This window comes from Abramis brama (assembly GCF_963993115.1).
Source record: "Abramis brama genome assembly, chromosome: 3".
Classification (NCBI taxonomy): domain Eukaryota; kingdom Metazoa; phylum Chordata; class Actinopteri; order Cypriniformes; family Leuciscidae; genus Abramis; species Abramis brama.
The window spans coordinates 31,152,498-31,172,721 of NC_139965.1; the positions used below are offsets into that span (position 1 = coordinate 31,152,498).

The window sequence follows — 20,224 nt, forward strand, 5'->3', positions numbered from 1 at the left end:
CTAGCTAGTGTATATAATGAACGAAAACCTGAATTCCATTTCTCATAACATTATATAATTATAGTATTTATTCCAACAGAACACTGTTTAAAGTAGCCACGCACACACTGTAGTTAAATAAAATTTTCAATTAAACTTTTTCTGCTTAATCCTGTTCTGTACACACAGAGTTCAGTAATTTATGGGAGTGACAACTGCATTCTACAACTGAATTAACAGCCACATTTACAAAAACTCCATGCAGTCTATACGAAACCAAACTGAACAAATAGTTGTTAAAAATTTATATAAATGCGCATTAGAGATTGTTTTTGTATGCACAAGAAAAAGCCTGGACTCATTTGTGTTGCCAGATCTTGCAAAAAAAAAAAAAAAAGCAAACAAGAACAAGCCCATAATAAACCTAAATAAATCCAAATGCCTTGTATTGCAATTAAAGGGGCCAAGCACAAAAAAGGCATGAGTCATACAAGGATGGCTGGGAGCATCAGACCAATACCAACAATGAGTAATGAAATATATTTTTTAGATTATTTTTGGTAAAACGGCTGAAAAATTATAAATACAATCACTAGTAATATGATTTAATTGCTTATCACTTTTGACCATTTGGTGGCACTGTTACAAAATTGATGTTGTGTGGTCAGTGTGATGTGACAAAGAAACATACAATATGCCAAAGCATTGCAGAGTTACAGCTTCAAAATCAGTTTGGAAAAGCTTTTTTGCCAGCATGGTACAAAATGATCTGGTGAAAATTTAACCAGCGGTCTTGTTTCGACCAAATATGGTTCTTGGAATGACCAAATATGGTTCTTGGAATGACCAAATATGGTTCTTGGAATGACTCAAGGAATCTATCAAGACTTGTTTAATTAAAATTGGCCAAATTATTAAAAAGCTATTAGCATTTTTAAAAATTTCATTTTAATTACAATTTTTGACTGTCACTGTTTCAAATTTTTGAGTACCTTAAGGGCATGGTCCCAATGACTCAAGCCGAGTTCCGTAGTGATGCGCTAATGTGTTCGTAAAGTATATAATTTTACTTCAAAATTCAAAATGGCTGATATGGGACAATTGGGTATCGTTCAACTCTGTATACTCCACTGAATCAAAAGAGACCATTTTTATGATTTTTTGCAAACCGCCCATTTATTTAGAAACTCGTGATGAAGCTTCCTCTATTTGTGATCCAAATTTCATGTTTTTTTTTTCACAAGCTGTTCCATGGACTGGCTTAAACTCAATAGCGGATAATAAGAATACTAACAGATACAATAGTTGTCTATGCACCTTCAGTGCTTGGCCCCTAAATATTGTGACCTGCACCTTCCCAGTTTAATAACTCACTAAACTTGATTGCTTTATGAGCCAAAGATGCTTATAATAAGTGGACATGGCAACACTGAAAAAGAGTGCTCTGCAAAGCAGCCTTTAAAACATAAACAAAACATGACATTTCTGTTGATGGTGGTTTTGTTAAAATTGTCTAACATAATGAGTCGTTGGTGCATGGCTGTAGTATTATTTTGGTCAAAAACAGTGGATTCCAAACACGTGAGATGCCAGAACATTGCTATTGTTACAACGTTGTCAGTCATCGCAGTTTCGGGAGCGAGTCATGTTCCGTACACACACAGAACAAAAATGTAGGGTGCTCTCACTCCTGTATTTAAAGGTGGTTGTCACTCCTAAAATTTCACGGTGTGAACGTGTCTTAAAATTAGCAACTGGTCAGTGTTTAGACTGATTTAAGTCTTACAAACTTTGACCTGCTTTGAGGCTACTAGTAATTCACTGAGGAAATCCTTATCAAACTGAAGAGTTCAAGACAAATTCATGTATTTATAAATTAACAGATGCCATATTTTACCTGCTGTATGCAGCTGTGATTCATTTGGCCTATATGAATGTCAAACAGCGGTGGTGTCAAACAACGGAGTTCAGTGGTGGTGTCAAACAGGCAGGATTAAATTTGTGCCAAAACAAACCAGATCCATCACCTCCAGATCTATATCTGGCACCTATTTTAGTTAATTTCCCACACGCCACTGATTTATGCTATGACTTTATGCATGTTTAATTAAAAATTAGTCACTTCATTAAGTTGTCAATAACCTGTATAATTAGAAGTTTTATAATTTATAATTTAATTCGAATTTTTTTTTATTCACAGAACAGACACTTCTTTAGAAAACACTATGTTAGTGCAGTCTTCACCACAAGCGTCAAGTGTCAAAACATAGTTTACTAGATATAATCAAGAAAGAACCATAATCAACAGTACAATGCCGCCTACTTTGCTTGCAGTGTAGGCAGCTTCATTTTGATGGGAGCAACAAAACATTCTTTTAATGTACTTGATTTTTTTTCTTTACAGTGCACAATACCAAAGAGATCGATGAATAAATTAGGAGAGTGAATCCAGCATGCTTTTCATCTCTATTCCTGTGCACATCTTCAGGAGAACCTTTTCCTTTCTTTGTGCTTGTGGGAGTGAGAGATAGGAAAGGAGGTGGGGAGGCTGGACAAGAAAGTGCACTTGGAATCATTTGTGGCATTATAGCTACAAATTCCTGTGTTTGATAGCACATTCAATTGCTCATTTGAAGCAGAGGAGCTCCGTATTCTTAAAGCTGGACCGAGAACAGAGTTTAGATTGCACTGCAAAAACTAAGCAGAAAAGAGAAATGACAGAGGGGTGTAGTGGTCAGTGTAGAACAGAAGATGATCTGCCCTTTGTCCTCTCTGTGTGCTCTTCTCTCTCTCGGTGTTCGCCTGTCGCCTCTGTGGCCTGTTCAGACCTCAGCAGAAGCCACAGAACTGAGCATCCATCTGTCAGCACTTCACGACCTGCCTCTCTGCAAACTGTGAAAGATAGAGTGAAGGAGAGTGGAGGAAGGGTTTTGTCAGTTAATTTAAAGTCGGCGTGCGTTTGTCTATTAATAGCCACGTCTTGCAAATGTGTGTCTGTGTGGTGTGTGTAAATATGTATGTGTGAGCTAGCTCAACGGATTTGTGTGCCGGATATGTAGCATGGCAGTTAGATGTTTTACATATGTGGATGCACACATGCTATGGGCTGCAGTGCAGTGGTGTGTCTTTTCCTCAACAGCAGAGAGAGAGAGATGAAGTGAAACTAATAAAGGAAGGCAACTGTAAAGAGCAGACACTCTTTGTTAAAGGGTTAGTTCACCTAAAAATGTAAATTCTGTCATCATTTACTCACCCTCATGTTGTTCCGAAACGGTATGAATTTCTTTGTTCTGCTGAACACAAAAGAAGATATTTTGAAAAAATGTTGGTAACCAGACAGTTGACTGGAGCCATTGGCTTCCATAGTATTTTTTTTTTTCCTACACTATGGAAATCAGTTGGTGCCGTCAACTGTCTGGTTTCCAACATTCTTCAAAATGTCGTCTTCTGTGTTCAGAAAAAAAAAAACACGTTTGGAACAACTTATGGGTGAGTAAATTATGACAATTTTTGTTTTTGGTAAACTTTCCCTTCAATCTGTCTGTGTCAAACAGGAATGCAGCATGACATCAAAGCCATGCTGCTCTTCAGTAACAACTCGAATGGTGCACTAGTGGAATGAGGTGCACCTCAGAACCCTTAAAAAAATTAAGAAATACACTACTGTTCAAAAGTTTGTGGTTGGTAAGATTTAAAAAAAATGTTTTTGAAAGAAGTCTCTTCTGCTCATAAAGTCTGCATTTATTTACATGTCAAAAATTCAGTAATATTTGAAATATTATTACCATTAATAATAACTGCTTTCTGTTTTGCTATATTTTAAGATGTAGTTTATTGCTGTAATGGCAAAGCTGAATTTTCAGCATCATTACTCCAGTCTTCAGTGTCACATGATCCTTCAGAAATCATCTGTCTTATTTATTGTTGTTGTTGTTGTTATTATTATTTATTCTTGTTTGCTAAATAGAATGTTCAAAAGAACAGCGTTTATTTTAAATAGACATCTTATGTTACACCCCAGACTTTTAAACGGTAGTGTAAATTAATAAAAAATCACCAATATACTATATTTGCTATTATTTTTTTTTATCAATTTAAAAATAAAATGTAAATATATATAACGATAAATTGCAACTATTATCAGTGGAAACATTTTAGCAGACTGTTTGAATTGTATTTGATGATTTGACTAACTGTATTGACTTTTAGCTGGTAAAGAAACTTTTTTTTATAGGCAGGTGCTTCTCTTTTTCGAGAGGGGGCGTAGAAGCATAGTGCTGGGAGCCGCTCTGAAAAAGTTACCTGCTAGGTCACAGTTCATTTACGCTGAGAGGGGTGGAACAGATAGTGGGCGCAACGCTGTGAAAATGCTGGGGTTGAGTGCGAGAAGAGGTGTCTGCATCTCACTCTATGCATGTGTGGGCGTCCCAGAGAATGTTATAGGCAACTGCCGATACCGCTTATACCAGGATCTTGTTGTACTGGTTAACATGGAGATCTGTTCACAAATCCTGCTCAGTAATTCTGATCTCCATCAAAGTGGCTCTAAGTGAAGTCCTCAGTCAACAGTTATTGTTTCTAATTATTTATTTATGGGATTTACACATAATGCTTGTGTTGCAGTTCTTAAAAAGTATTTTGTACTTGCCAAAAAACGATTTTTAGTTGCATTTATCATTTCTTTGGCTTTGTTGGATAGAACCGGAGGAGACAGGAAGACTGTAGAGGAGTCAGGAAGCAAGAAATGGGTGAACAGGATCGGGAAAGGACTCGAATTTGGGTCGCCTGAAGTGCTACTGCACCATATGTCAGCACTGTCCACAAGGCTATGGCTCTGAAAAAATTGTCAGTTGGTGAGAGTTAAACATTCAGCCAGTAAAGCAGGAGCTGAAATGCCTATAAAACACATGAAACATGACCTGTAATGATTCTTTTATAAATTACTGGAGCTCTTGGATAATGGATTAACTAAATCAGGCAGAGCAGGTTTTGGTTTAGTTAATCCATTATCCAAGAGCTCCAGTAATTGGATATAATTGGACTGAGGTAGTAAATCATTGTTCACCATTTGTTTTAAAGCAGTGCAGTGTGTTTTCATGTGTGTAAAGGTGGGTGGATGCCTGTAGGTGAAAGGGATGGAGGTTAGCGCTCAGATTGAGTTTGTCTGTTCACCGTTACTCCTTTCTCTCATTTCATTTTCTCTTTCGACCTGTTATTTGATTGAAGTGATTGAATAAATTGCACTAAAGAGGTTAACGTTCTTTGTCAGGATTTACAATTATTCAAGCAGAAGCCTAACAGAACTGTTTAACATAAACTTAACCTATCATGCCAAGTATCTAGTTTTAAACAACCTTTTTGTAGTAAAAATATTAGAATCATTAACTGATTTAAATTTTAATTGGAATAAAAGGAAACTCGAGCTTCAAAAAGATACAAAAGCTCTATAAAAGTACCAGAATGACATGACTTATGCACTACTGTTTATTATATTCCAAGCCATGATAGCTTTGTCTGACAGAAATTTACTGTTGCTCTATTCTCATTTTCTAATTTAATGTTGTTGTTGTTTTTCATCATAAAAATGATATTGGATATGTTTAAGCATTTTTTTTTTTTGGTTTCCTTTCAGTAGAAGAAAGGATATGCTTTTTTTGAGCTGTACTTGACAGTTTACTCTTATTCTGTGCAGACTGTCCCATGCATAACATCCGTGAATACATCCTATTCAGATCTAAAGGGTGTAGATGAGTTTAGATCCATATGCACAGTCATGCATTAATGTCTTTTTGTGTGTTGTGTGTTTGAGCACACCTGTGTTGGTTTAAGCAGAAGTTAAGAAGAGGCGTGTCTGTTTCATTAATAATGAAATGTTCTGCCTGTCTGTCATGCGTAAGAATAAATACCTCCTCTTAGTAATGTGGGATACTCTAGAGTAAATATCAGTGTAATGGAATTACATTTCATGTTTGGAAATGCTTGAATTACAGCTGGTCTAATCATTAAAAGAAATGACTAGTGTTTGGACAGTTTGATTTCAAGCTAATCAATATTCCTCCCTCTTTCTCTCCCTCTCACTGGTTCTTTGAATGACTAAATCATCTGTCATAGGCAAGTATCCATGTCTCTTTGAAAAGGATCTGTTCTGCTGACACAGTCTGTGTAAAAGAGGGATCTTGTATCGTGTGTGTGTGTTTGCATCAGGAGTAAAGTGCATGTCCTCATTAATATTTATTCCACTTTTTCACCCTACCACAGGGTTTATATCAACATTTCAGTAGTTGACATCAATAGCAGTGAAATCGCACAATTCTCCACACTATTATACCACAGCTAAAATTAATTTGCTATTTAAAACATCCTTTATTTAAAGTTACATATAAATATGTACACATTCATATAATTTTATATCATTTTAAATGTATATAAAATTAATAAATTAAAAATAAATTGTATCAAAATAAGTTAGAATAAATATTTTATAGTGTGCTGTGAAAGAGCAACATAGTTGCACTGTTGATCTTATTTATCCTGTAAGTATTTCTCAGTTAAATAAACATACACAAGCATTTAAAGCAGGGCCTAAAATTAACACTCGCCAAATGCAAGTGAAAATTGGTGTTGGCAAGTATATGAAATGGTGTTGCCAGGTGGCCCGGTAACATTTTTATAAATTCTAACAAAATTGTGAGAAGAAGAATGTGAAAACTTGAATGATGCTCGGGTCACCAGCAGCCATTATATTCACCTGTCACAAATTCTCTGTCTCTCTATGTCTATCCATCATTGTCTTATTCAAGGATAACTGGTCAAAGATAAAGGGACACCAAAATAACAAAAAGCACAGATTTTCCAGGGTTTAGGCTCTTGAAGTCATTGAAAGCCCTGTTATTTTGTGTTTGCGTTTGTCTCTTTGTGTGTGTAGTGTCCCTTTTTACATACCTCATTATTTTTCACTGCTGGTTGTGTTTTTTGGTACCGCTGTTGAAAACATGATGATATTGTGATTCTTGCTGCTCTTGAGAGGCGGACTGGAGCTGGGTGTACAACGATTATGAGAAAAAAAGAGAAAGATCTGTTGGAAAAAAGGAGATGGATAAAAAAGAAGGATACTTTCTATTGGCCATGTTTAAAATCTCATTACGATCTCAAAGATGAAGCAGGGATGCTGGTTATGGCCTGTTAAGTGTTATTTGTTAGATGGATTTTGTCTAGTGATGTAACCTGACAGAATCAGGGTGATCAATATCTACCACGTCCTCAATAGCGAGGGATATTTCTCATAATCAGACGAGGATGAATTTCAACTGCACGTTTGCTAAAAGCTCTGATGACAACGGTCACAGTTAGAGTTTTCTGAGCCGTTGCGATTGCTTATCTTACAATAGTCATGAAAGGTGTTGCTTTTTAACAGCGCGTTAGCTTCCATGCCATGGAGACTCTGTAGGTCTGGTTTTGTCTCTCCTTCACATCACACTAACACGTGACTGAAGAGCTAAATAAGAGGTCTGTTTGCAGGAAGTTTGCTGTTGTTTGTTTGTTTGCTGGCTACATTAGCATTCTCTCCTAAAGTTGTTGTAAGAAGCACTATGTTGCTCCAGAGGGTGTGTATATGTGCGTGTTTGCTTATTTATGTAATGTTGAAGCAGCAAAGGAGAAGGAAATGTTGGTAAGAGTAATGTTATTTGCCAAAGAACAGAAATTAGAAGATTGGTAAATCAGGAAAAGAAAAAGGAAAAAAAAAAAAAAACGGGATAGGAACAATAAATTCATTAATATAGTTTAGGATAAAAAAAGGATTTAGAAACAATTAGAGGTCAAACAGGTATGTTCATATTTGGATAATTAGGTAGAAAAATACTGAATAGGGCTGGGTATCATTACAGATTTCCAGATTTGATTCAAATTCACGAACTGTCAGTTCAGTTCAATATGAAATCTTATTTTATTGTCCTGTTGCACTACACATTACATTACATTGTGATTTGCTGCCATCTACTGGAGGATACATGCTGGCAGAATGGAAGATTCTACTGTTCAATAACGTTTGGAGTCTACGATTTTTAAATGTTTTTGAAAAAAAGTCTCAACAAGGCTGCTTTTATTTAATCAGAAATACAGTAAAAACAATGTATTATTACAATATAACGTAATCGTTTTCTCTTTAGTTCCTTCAGAAATCATTCTAATAATGCTGATTTGGTGCTCCTAATATTTTTGTGGGATTTTTTTTTTTGTTTTTTTTTTCAGGATTCTTTGAATAGAAAGTTCAAAAGAACAGTATTTTTTTTATATAGATTTTTTTAACAGTATAATGGCTTTGGTTTCACTTTTGATAAGTTTAATGCATTCTTGCTAAAACCCCTACTTTTGAATGATAATCTTTATAAGTTACATTGCTTTTGATAAAACTCTGCGTCTATTGATGATCATTTTGAGAGGAGTTTGATATCTGAGCGCACAGGAACAGAATGGTGCACATAAAATCAAAACTTCAAGACTGACAGGCAGTTAATGACACTATTATGCCTGTAATGCCAGCTTCTGACCAGCAGATGCCCCCCTTTCTCAATATGCTCAAACATGAGTGTCTGCAGGATGAGATGGGCTGATTAGATGGCAGATGAAGATTGGGCTTTCAGTGGAAATATGACTGACAGCTGGTCTTAGGTGGTTGCTCAGATGATTATCAGGTAATGATGTGCTGTGACACCCACACAGAAGCAGCTACAGTTGCCGTGGGAGATGGCGAAGCGACGTCTGAGATGGCACGTTCAGTTCACACGACAAAATAAATAGACAGACTTTGCTTCTGTTCCTTGTTTGCATGGTGACTCACACTCCTCATTCCTCCCACTCCTGCACTCAGAGATTGAGTTCTAAATATAATCCCCTTGTCTGGTTTATGAAATGCTAATGTAAAACCCCTCTGTCTTGAACTATCAAACCACCGTGTCTAATTTGTGTCTGTTGAGCAGTGTAGCATTAGCAGCTACAAATTCTCTGAGCAGCACCTTTACCATATATGGCGGAGGCAGACGCGTGCATCGTAGTTCATCAAATCTGCATAGAACAGATTATGTTTGTGTGTGCACATGCATATCGACAGAGTCAGGTTGAATAAGTGTTTGTGTGGGGGAAGGAAGTGTACAGTGTGTGTGTGTGTGAATGCATGTGTTGCTGTTTCAGTAAATGCTGCTTTTCTAGTTTCTGTCACCAGTTACTCATAGCTCACACATCCCTTGTATTATGTAAAACATCTGGGTACTTTTTCATGGTGGGAGCCAAACTGACCCTATATGTATTGAATACAATTCCCCAAAAATCACACCAGTGACAACCAAAGACCTTTAACATGAGAGGAATACTAACATTAAAAAAACATAACTCATAAACATGAAACTCATAAATATTATAAATGGTATTTAATAAAAAAAAAACATTTTAAGTTGTTTGGAAAAACACTTCTGTGTGCCTTCCTGAAGCTCAAACAGTGAGCCTGGCACTTGCAATGGCGAGATCATGAATACAATTCCCAGCAAACTTAACATGCAAGAACTGATAACTATATATGCCTTCAGTGCAAGTTCTTCAGATAAAAGTATCTGCCAAATACTGTACATAATTGTAAATACCCTCTGAGGGTAGTTTAGAAACTGACATATGTTTTTATTTCGGGTCTGTGGAGCTGACTTTAACAATAGAAATTTTGTACGCACATTCCACAACACATTAAAGTATTAACACCTTGCAGGCATGTTCATGACTCTAAAAGAAAAAAAGTCACAAAATGTCATAGGTTAAATTGTATTTCTGACAACTAAAAAAGTCGAAATAGGCCAAATTGATCTACAACGTAGTATAAGGGTTTCTCGACAGGCTTCTTGTGCATTTTTGGAAACAAAAACTATGAAACTGAGAGCGTGGCTGAGTGTATGCATGCATGTTTTTTTTGTGTTAGATGCAGTAAACCGCTCTGTCTGAGAAAGGTCTTTCAATCGGACAAAAAAGCTGTTGCGGTCCAACCACACGGGCGGCGTCCTGATGCACACACTCACTGCTTGAGGCAGTGGTGTCACACTGATCAAAGGGACTGTTGATGTCTCTGTCACATCAGAGTTAAGAGACTGACACAGAAACATACACCCTTTCCCTCGGCACAAACACATACCCATGTACGCACGCACGCACGTACATACACACTCACACACATATATAGCTGGCTTGAGGATGTTTGTGGTTGATGTCCTCCCCATAGGAAACTGTGTGTGTTTGCGCGTAAAATAGTAACCTTGCTCTTGGGTCAGTGGGGGAGTCAAGAGGATGTTAGCTGTTTAAAAAAGGCAGCCTGTGGTAATTGGGTGTCTCTTTTTCCTGATGTCACAGCTTAACATGCAGAGACAATGTATAAGTAAACCGTTAGTTGATGATTCCACCCAAAAGTGTAAAAGCTCTGAGGCACTTTCAGAACTTAGTTGTTGGTTTAATCAATCCGTCCAGCTCACGACACAGTAAATGTGATTCTTTATTCAGTAGTATCCTTCATGTCGTTCCAAATCTCTCTTTTTTTCTCCTGTGCAACACAAAAGAAAAATGTCAGAAGTATTTTTTTGTTCCGTATGATATAGGCGAAGGGGTCCTATGTTGTTTGGACCCCAGTGCTCTCCAAAATATATTTCACAGAAGACCATTTTAATGCAGATTTGGAATGGAAGAATATTCAGATTTGGTTGATCTATTCCATTAAGTCAGAGATACAGTTGCTGTAGATCCTCTTACTAGCTTGCAGTACTCATTTATTTACATAATAATAATAATAATAATAATAATAATAATTTCTGGGGGTGTTAAGTGTAGATATTTACATCTGCTGTATGTACATGTCAACATATGTTCAGACTGAGCAAATGTTTTCAAGTTTTTGGTTGACTTTGATCTACATATCTGGGTGTTTGTGTCAGAGGAAGCATGCCTCATCTGTATAATCATGGTGCGCTCTCTCTCTCTCTCTCTCTCTCTCTCTCTCTCTCTCTCTCTCTCTCTCTCTCTCTCTCACCCGCTTGCTTTATGACCCTCCCACTCTCTTAGGACAGACTGTATGCTCTCTCTTTCCCCTTCCCCTGTCAACCTTCTTTCTGTTTCCATTCTCTTTCCCTCACTCTTGCTTTCTCTAAAAGTTATCTGGTGAGAAAAGGAGAAGACATTTGGATGATTTACACTCTTCCATCAGGTTGTACATTTCTCTGACTATTCTCTTTTGTTTTGTTGATCTCTAGAGTTGAGAGTGCAGTGCTGTGTCCTTCAGACTGTGATTTGTGTTAACGGTGCGTGTGGGAGAGTAAGACGAGATGATTCTCATGTTGTCGGCAAATCATCTGCAGTTTAGATACAGTGACTCTAATCTCATTGCTGTTCTGTGACTGTCTGATTCTGTCATCAACTGTTGCTGCTGTATTTGGGTTGTATCGCCCTGCAGTTTGTAACTGTACAAATCCAGGTGTTGTAATCTGTATTATATTTGTTTCAGAGTTTAAAGAGGATATTGCAGGCTGCTGTTGTTACCAGAAATCTTCCTAGCTCTGACACTAGCACATACTCTTGTGTTTGTGTATGTTAATAAGACACCTTGTTATACCACAGAGTGAAACTAAAGTAAAGGCTTTTAACAGAGTCAAGCAAATGATTAAACTGCTATGTTTATAGACCACTGACTGTGTGTGAGTGAGAGACAGAGACTCTGTAATTTCTACCATAATGACAGAGATAACTCAAATATTTATGTGCACAAGCTTCTCATTGCAGACCAGATATTTATTTAGAAAAAAGATAACTCTGACTGTAAATTCTGATTGCATGAGCCACATCTGAAACCGAAATTTCCGATATATTGTACAAGCAATATGGCACGAGAGGCTCTGAATATAGTCAAAGCTAAAGGCAAGTTAGGCAAATGAATTTATTAAGGTTTTACTGGGATTTTACCATGGTTAAGGGTTTTTTGGCACTTCCAATTGGGGTTTTAGATACAACTGTTGTACCTAAAACCCTTTTGGAAGTGACAAAAAACCATGGAAAGGTCAAAATCTGGAAAGTTTTCCTAAAGAAGTCTTTGAGAGCAGAATAAATGAATGAACAGTGACAACATAGGAAGAAATGAGAGAGAGGAACACTAGCTCAGACAGCGTTAAGAATTGAGACATGGTGTGACAGCAACACTTACAGCACATACTGTATGCTTGAGGCTTTGAGGCTACTCAAAGTATAGGATTAGGTCATTGCATGTGTTTTATAAACTCAGAAACTGTGATACATACTGCTGGTTATACAATATACAGAGAAAACTATTTGGCCTGTCAGGCCATTAATTTATATAATTTATTCATATTTTTAATAATAATAATTGAATGTTTTATTTAAAATTAATTAAATGATATGTGTGATATATAATATTTATATAATATTTTTGTAAAGAAAAAATTACTTTGAAATGAAATGCTAGAATGTAACTACATAACAGTTAAACACACTTGCACACTTGCAAATTATGGTTAAATGCACTACTTAAGGGATGTGACCCATAAACAGTCAACATCTGTTTCTGTATGTTCTATGTTGGATATCTTGCTTTTTGTTTTCTTATGTAGAAAGAGCTGGACGATTCTTGATAAACTGAGAAGCACAATTTTTTTGTTTCAAATAGAGATCACAATTCTCCCATGAATCTGAACAGATAACTAAACAAAATAACGTAATTTACTAGAGGTTCTGAAAAAAAGTGAATTGCTGCAGTTTCAATTTAATACATTTTAATTATTTTTTTTCAAAAATCTGTTTGAATGAATGATTCAATGACTCTCTCATAAAGGCCCTGCCCCAAATGGCACCCTAAACAATCGCGACTCGCGAGCACCCTTCTGAAACCTAAAATGACAAATGGGAGACCCTACTGTCTCATGGACTTAATGGACATGCGCACGTGGCAGCCACTGTAAGTCCACACGACCGAAAGTGCATATGAAGTGTGCCATTTGGAACAGGGACAAAGACTTGAATTGTTTCATTACTGGAATAATCAGCATTTTTGAATGAATCTCTTGAATGAATGATTCAATGACAAATAATTGAACTTGTCGCCACTTAGTGGTGCAACGATGTAAATGATACAATCATTATTTGAATCACCAAATTGCTTTCAAAAGGTGATTTGCTCTATTGATTTCTACCGTAGACATCACTGTTTATATCCAAACTATAAAATTTTACCCCAGTACTTCTGTGATAATTTGATTCATTGTAACTCAGAAATAGCGATTACTGTGTGGTTGAAAAGAAGCTGTGAAAAATGAAGCCGTTTCATACCTATTCATGACAACTTTTCTCTCTATGTCAGCGGCAGTAGCGTCAATGCAGGTTTTAATGTTTCTGTGAAATTTTGTCAAAGGTCATAGCCACAGGTGAATAAGATCACGTAGGGGTTTAAATACTATTATGTAGTGATATGAAGGAGGCAGTGTAATTATTTGAGCTCATTTGAGGCATATGTATGAGAATAAAACATTCTACCCCTATTTATTTTGATTCTCAGAGTTGCCATGAAACCATACAGTACACATCTCAGAATCATTTGCAGTCGGAGACACAAGCCTCTTGAACAAGCTTGTTTTGAGTTTCTGTATAATTAACAGGCTTGGTCAGAACTGCTGGGGATGAAAGTGCGTCATGGAGAATTATGCATAAAAATCTGTCTGAAAGCTGTGTTCGCCAAATTAATAGGTATCTATGCTAATCACATAACCTTTTTTTTTTGTCAATTTGTAGAAAAGCTCAAATAAAACAGGATGGAGGTGTATGATTAGGACATAATATACTTTGAAAATGAAAACAGCATTCTGCACCTCTTATAATATGCCATCAGTAAGAGAATATAAATTATGGGTAGACTCGTCGAGAAATCTTTGCTCACAAATTCAGTTGTAACCTACAAGCGCCATGCAGTGATCGACACCGCCGAGGTGATGGAGAAGAGGTCGCATCTGACTCATCCACTCAGAAACGCACTGAATTGAGTGTTTCAATGAATGTAGTTTCACTGAAATTCACAAAGGGATTTCAGAAAATGGTCGCAGCAGCCCTTAAGCACACACAAGGGGTTATTTTTATGGCCCACACTTCACAAAGCTGAACTGTGATGTTGAGACAGAGGCAAGGTCAGAGCTTCACAGTACAGTATAATGACCTGCAACAACAAGGCAGAATGCAGTCATGGTCACCAGAAAGCGACTGCTACAGATGAGCATTTTTATGAAGCCACTGACAGCTAAAACCAACAACCAAAAGTAGGCGTTAATCTCATCAGTGTGGCTCTGCTAGCTTGTGTCTCATCTAACTTTTCTTTTCCCTCATAAAAACGTGCGTGTGTGTGTAGCTATTAGCCTAATCAATTTTACTTTCTAACCTCTCCTTCAACTTCCAAGGCCTGCTCTCATCTCCTTTCCTCTGGTAGAGTAGTACAGTTTCCCTAACAAGCACAGGTCTGGCATTATCTAATGCATTTTTGTCGAGAAGTGTGACCTTCACTTTACAAACAAAGCAAAATTAGCACAACTAATCTGTTCCAGTGTGTGTGTGTGTGAGACACAGAGGCATGTCATATCCCAAAACTGTCTCTGTGCTCTCTTGTAAATATTTACTCAAGCTGAGACGACTCTCTCTCCCTCCCCTCTCTCTTTTCCCCTTCTCTCTCCCTCTTTCTGTCATGTCTGTGGTGAGCTATGGTAAACTTTAAGGCACGTGATTAGGGCGAAAGGTGTTTAAGTGAGGTTTTACACTGAAAAGCAGTACATTTATTTGTACAGTAAATGACCATTGCAGCTTTTTTTATGTTGCTGAAAATATTTACATTACCGGGTTTTTCCAATTGGTCAAAAACTGCAATACAGTATGTAAATAACCATGAGCACGGTTCACATTTCACAGTTATTTACACAATGATGCAGGATGTGGAATGACAGGGTGATGAAGACATTTCTAATATGGAAATCAGGACATTTAGTTCATCGTTATCTATCAATGGAAAAACTACGAGAATCCATTTTTGATTTTTTTTATTTTTATTGTGTGTTGAATAAACTTATTATAATTAATAATAGTATATTACTATTATATACTATTATTGTAAATAATAATTATGCTATTAATAGTATGCATATACTATTATTATAATCAATAATTACTGTGATGGTCGCGGGTCATAATGGTTTCAATACAGTTCACCAAAAATCACACAATGAAAAATAGTAAATAGTAACCATTGCAAATAGCAAACAGATCAAAACAATATAATGGAGCAAATTATGACTTTACAAAAACACATTATAAAAATGTAACATAAAACAACTGTATTTCAAAATATTTTTTACATTTTCTTATTGCAATAATATTTTCATTTTTTTTTACATAATGAATATAGGCTACTGTATAAAGTAATAAAAAAAATCAACTTTTTATTGCAACTTTTTAAAATTGCTTTGGTAACAGGTAATGTTGGTCTGTTTTTATTTTATTTTATTTTTTATTACAGTGTATTTGCGTGTTGAATGTGCTGTAAAATAGGGATATTTCCAGGGACAGCTCCAGTTGTGGACAGGACACCAAAAAGTAGGACCACATCTCTACACTGTAAAAAATTTCTAACCCTCCCAAATCAAAAATTTCAAGTGACCGATAACATCTAAATTTTTCAATTGGCCCAAGTGAAATTCTTGTTGCAATAGTCTGTTAACATTGGCTCAATGAGAAATAATACGTCAGACTAATTGAAAAATGTAGATGTTATCGGTCACTTGAAATTTTTGACTTGGGGATGTATTTTTTTTTTACAGTGAATATATTATTTGTCAGTGACCCATAAATCCATAACTAGAGTGTCCGTAGTGAATGTGAGTGAATGAGGGGGAGACAACTGACCGCAGACAGTTTTAAGTGCTTCCTCTTTCCCATGGTCTGGGGCACAGCCCGAGAGGGACAGCACTATCACAATCACACACATCTCACACACATCACACAAAATCCCTAATGACAAACAAAACCTTCAGCTGCACACAGAGACTTCAGAATGCCGATGGATTGATACAGATGCGCTCACACATGCAGTCACATGCAGTGAAGCTTAACTCACAATAGATTACCTAGTTAACTTTTTGAATTGGTATGAACTGATGTTTGTGTCTGAATATCCTGCTACAGGCTTTCTGTGAGCTTTCAAATACTGGTTTATTCAATGTAACAGTTATTTTGCATACAACATATATATATATTTTAAAGACCACCATACAACTGAGCATAGCTCAACAACTGCTGCATCTATTCAATGGCCACGAAGAGCGCTATGTAGAGTGTTTTGAGAGGGGACCTCTATTAACTTGTTGCTATTAACTCAGTTAAATTGTTAATGGTTATAACTTCATATCACAACAATAAATAACCCACACAACTAACTCTCTTTAAAATGGTAAATATCATGTTTGGCGCCTATGATTCCTGTGATGCGGAAAAGTCAGAATTGCAGAATCCAGTCATAAATGGAATTTACTGTAAAAAGCAGTGTCGCACAATTTTAAGAAATATACTTCTTAAAGTGATGTTAATAATAATAATAATAATAATAATAATACAAAAAATGATAAGGAATATCATACAATAAAAACAATTAAAAAAAAAACCTCTGTTGTGCAGCTTTTCAAAAAAAATGGAAAAAAATGAAAGAAATAATTACATTTTCATTTTATTACATTTTAAAAGATTAACTTAATTGTTAGTTGTATAAATGGAATTTTTTTATAGTTAATTTGTGTTTGACATTACTATGTTTTTATATTGTATGTAATCCTGGCAGTAAAATAAGATACTACAAAGATCCAGTCATGCAAAGAACAAAATTTAGCGTGAAACCACCAGAATCTTAAATAGTTTTAGTTTTTGAATAAGTGTGTGTGTGTTGGATGAGATTGGTTGTCCTGGTAAAGACGGCTGACTGCTTATCCAATAACTAGAAACAAAAAATGTCTTAACGTTACTATTTTAGTGTTGATGCTTTAAAGCAGATGAATTAAGAGATTTAACTGAACAGAGAACATTTTAGCGGCTGTTAGACTGTCAGCACAGTAAACTCTCTTCAAGAAATTGTCTCTCTTAACTCACAATAGATTACCTAGTTAACTTTTTGAATTGGTATGAACTGAACCCTTTTTAATCATCAGCGCTATACAGCCATCAAACTCTGCTTGAGTAACAAATTCACTGCCTTCAATAACACATTTCAAGACAATTGCTGTCAGTTTAACGGCATGCTGTGAGCAGTTTTCCCATTATAATGCATAACATTTATTGCCATATAGGCTAATCATTTTGTGCACTATATGTTTATAGATATTTAGAATATTTATTTGTTAGATATATGTTGACTATCTGTAAATTGAAGGCCTGCATACATCTGCTTTTTTATCTTTTGGTCTAAGATTTTAAAAGTGCTCTAAGCGATGTTGGGTGATGTCACTTCTTGTTGGCGTTCAAAGTATCATCAAACAAAACGGAGGCTAGCTCGACCCTCCCTCCTCCTCAACCCGTTCCCCCACCCCCTCCCTTCCGTGCTTCCTGAAACACTCATGAACCATTTAGAAAAACCAAACTGGATTTACCCACCATATTTATGGCTCATAAAATGGCTCTCCTCCAGGCCAGCACGCGCCAGCACGCGCTACTCCCTCCAACCCCTGGTTATCTGAGGTTCTTCGTGAACACCGGACTGAACTCAGGGCAGCGGAGAGGAAATGGCGCAAATCAAAAGACGCATCTGACCTGGGTATGTATCAATCTCTCCTCTCTTCCTTTTCTGTAGATGTTCATGCTGCAAAATCTTCATACTTCCACAACAAGATCAACAGCTCCTCCAACACACGAGTACTTTTCAAGACATTCAACTCTCTCCTCTGTCCACCTCCACCACCACCCACCTCCTCCGTAACTGCTGACGATTTTGCGAACTTCTTCACCAACAAAACTACAACTATCAGCAGTCAGTTCTCGGCTCCACACACACAGGAACCCAGACCGACCCCTTCCTCAGCCAATGTCCCTCTGTCCTCCTTTTCTCCGCTAACCGAGGAAGAAGTATCTACACTTCTCCTCTCCAGTCATCCTACCACCTGTCCTCTAGACCCCATCCCCTCGCACCTTCTACAAGCCATCTCTCCGACACTTCTACCAGCACTCACACACATCATAAACTCATCCCTCCATACTGGCACCTTCCCTACAGCATTCAAGCAAGCTCGGGTTACTCCACTGCTTAAAAAACCAACACTAAACACATCAACTGTAGAGAATTACAGACCCATCTCCCTCCTACCATTTATTGCAAAGACACTTGAAAGAGCTGTTTTCAACCAAGTAACATCCTTCTTGTCTCGAAACAACCAGCTGGATGTCAACCAATCCGGCTTCAAGAAAGGCCATTCTACTGAGACTGCACTACTATCAGTCACAGAAGCCCTACGGATCGCAAAAGCTGCTTCCAAATCTTCAGTCCTCATTCTCCTGGATCTGTCTGCTGCCTTCGACACTGTGAATCATCAGATCCTTCTGTCCAGCCTCTCATCACTGGGCATCACAGGTACTTCACTCCACTGGTTTGAGTCCTATCTCACAGGTAGGTCCTTCAAGGTCGCATGGAGAGGCGAGCTATCCAGATCGCATCAGCTGACCACAGGGGTTCCCCAGGGTTCAGTTCTTGGACCCCTCCTCTTCTCCATCTACACCACATCACTGGGACACATCATACAAGCGCACGGCTTCTCCTACCACTGCTATGCTGATGACACACAGCTCTTCCTCTCGTTTCAACCAGATGATCCCACAGTAGCTGCACGGGTCTCAAGCTGTCTGGCGGACATCTCGGCATGGATGAAGGAACATCACCTACAGCTCAACCTGCCAAAGACTGAGCTTCTCGTCCTCCCTGCCAATCCGTCTCTACAGCACGACTTCACTATCCAGCTAGATTCATCTTCAATCACCCCATCAAGGACGGTCCGAAATCTTGGAGTAACATTTGATGACCAGCTGACCTTCACAGATCACATTTCAAAGACAGCTCGATCATGCAGGTTTGCACTGCACAACATCAGGAAGATCAGGCCTTTCCTAACTGAGCATGCAACACAACTTCTCGTCCAGGCCCTGGTAATTTCTAGGCTTGACTACTGCAATGCTCTTCTGGCCGGTCTTCCTTCAAGTGCAACTAAACCTCTACAGATGATCCAGAATGCTGCAGCTCGTCTTGTCTTCAACGAGCCCAAGAGGGCCCACGTCACTCCTCTGTTCATCTCTCTGCACTGGCTACCTCTCGCTGCTCGCATCAAGTTCAAGGCATTGACGCTTGCTTACCGATCTATCACAGGCTCAGCTCCCTCCTACTTTAACTCATTCCTACGAGTCTACATCCCTACCAGACGCCTACGATCAGTCAACGAGCGACGTCTCGTGGTTCCATCGCAGAGAGCCACAAAATCACTTTCCAGAACATTCTCATTCACAGTTCCATGCTGGTGGAACACTCTCCCCTCCCTCATCCGGAATGCTGAATCCCTGACAACCTTCAAAAAGCATCTGAAAACCCATCTCTTCCGTGAGCACTTAACCACATAAAAAAAAAAAAAAAAAAAAAAAAAAAAAAAAAAAAAAAAAAAAAAAAAAAAAAAAAACCCTCCCCTTTCCCTCTAAAAACCTCACTTATCGGGCTTATGCTACTCTGAATAATGCCTGAACTTTGTATCTTGAGCACTCCTTGCGTAGCTTTGGTTTTTGCCTCTTCATGATGATTCGCTTAATCTAGTCCTGCTTTGTAAGTCGCTTTGGATAAAAGCGTCTGCCAAATGACTAAATGTAAATGTAAATGTAAATGTAAAAACAGAGCCACCTGAATTTCAGATTGGAAGCCCTTCTGTCGGCGGAGTTCTCGCCACCTTTTGAACGGTTTTCTGATGTAAATTTGGGACTTCGCACGTTCTTTCTCCTTTTCCCTTTTCTTTGTTATTTGTTTATCGGAAACTTTGGTTGTGTGTCGGCCATATCAAAATTTTCAAGAATATACATTTTTAACGCTAGTCGTCATCTAGGACATCTCTCCTCTTGCTAACTTCCCTCTTCATGCTTCTCCTCCACTCCCCACACACCCCCCTTCATGTGC

At 37.6% G+C, this 20,224-nt stretch overlaps 1 protein-coding gene across 11 annotated transcripts in view; it reads left to right on the top strand.

Moving 5' to 3' along the window:
• Positions 1-20,224, top strand: part of dgkza (diacylglycerol kinase, zeta a) — a 105,366-nt gene that overhangs the window by 27,924 nt on the left and 57,218 nt on the right. For 4 of the 11 annotated variants that reach the window (XM_084108209.1, XM_084108213.1, XM_084108210.1 and 1 more), the window contains exon 1: positions 11,068-11,209. The exons of the other annotated variants lie outside the window; for them this stretch is intronic. The gene's annotated coding sequence lies outside the window, so the exon portion shown is untranslated. Of the gene's footprint in view, positions 1-11,067; positions 11,210-20,224 lie in introns of those variants that run through there. 11 annotated transcript variants of the gene reach the window in all.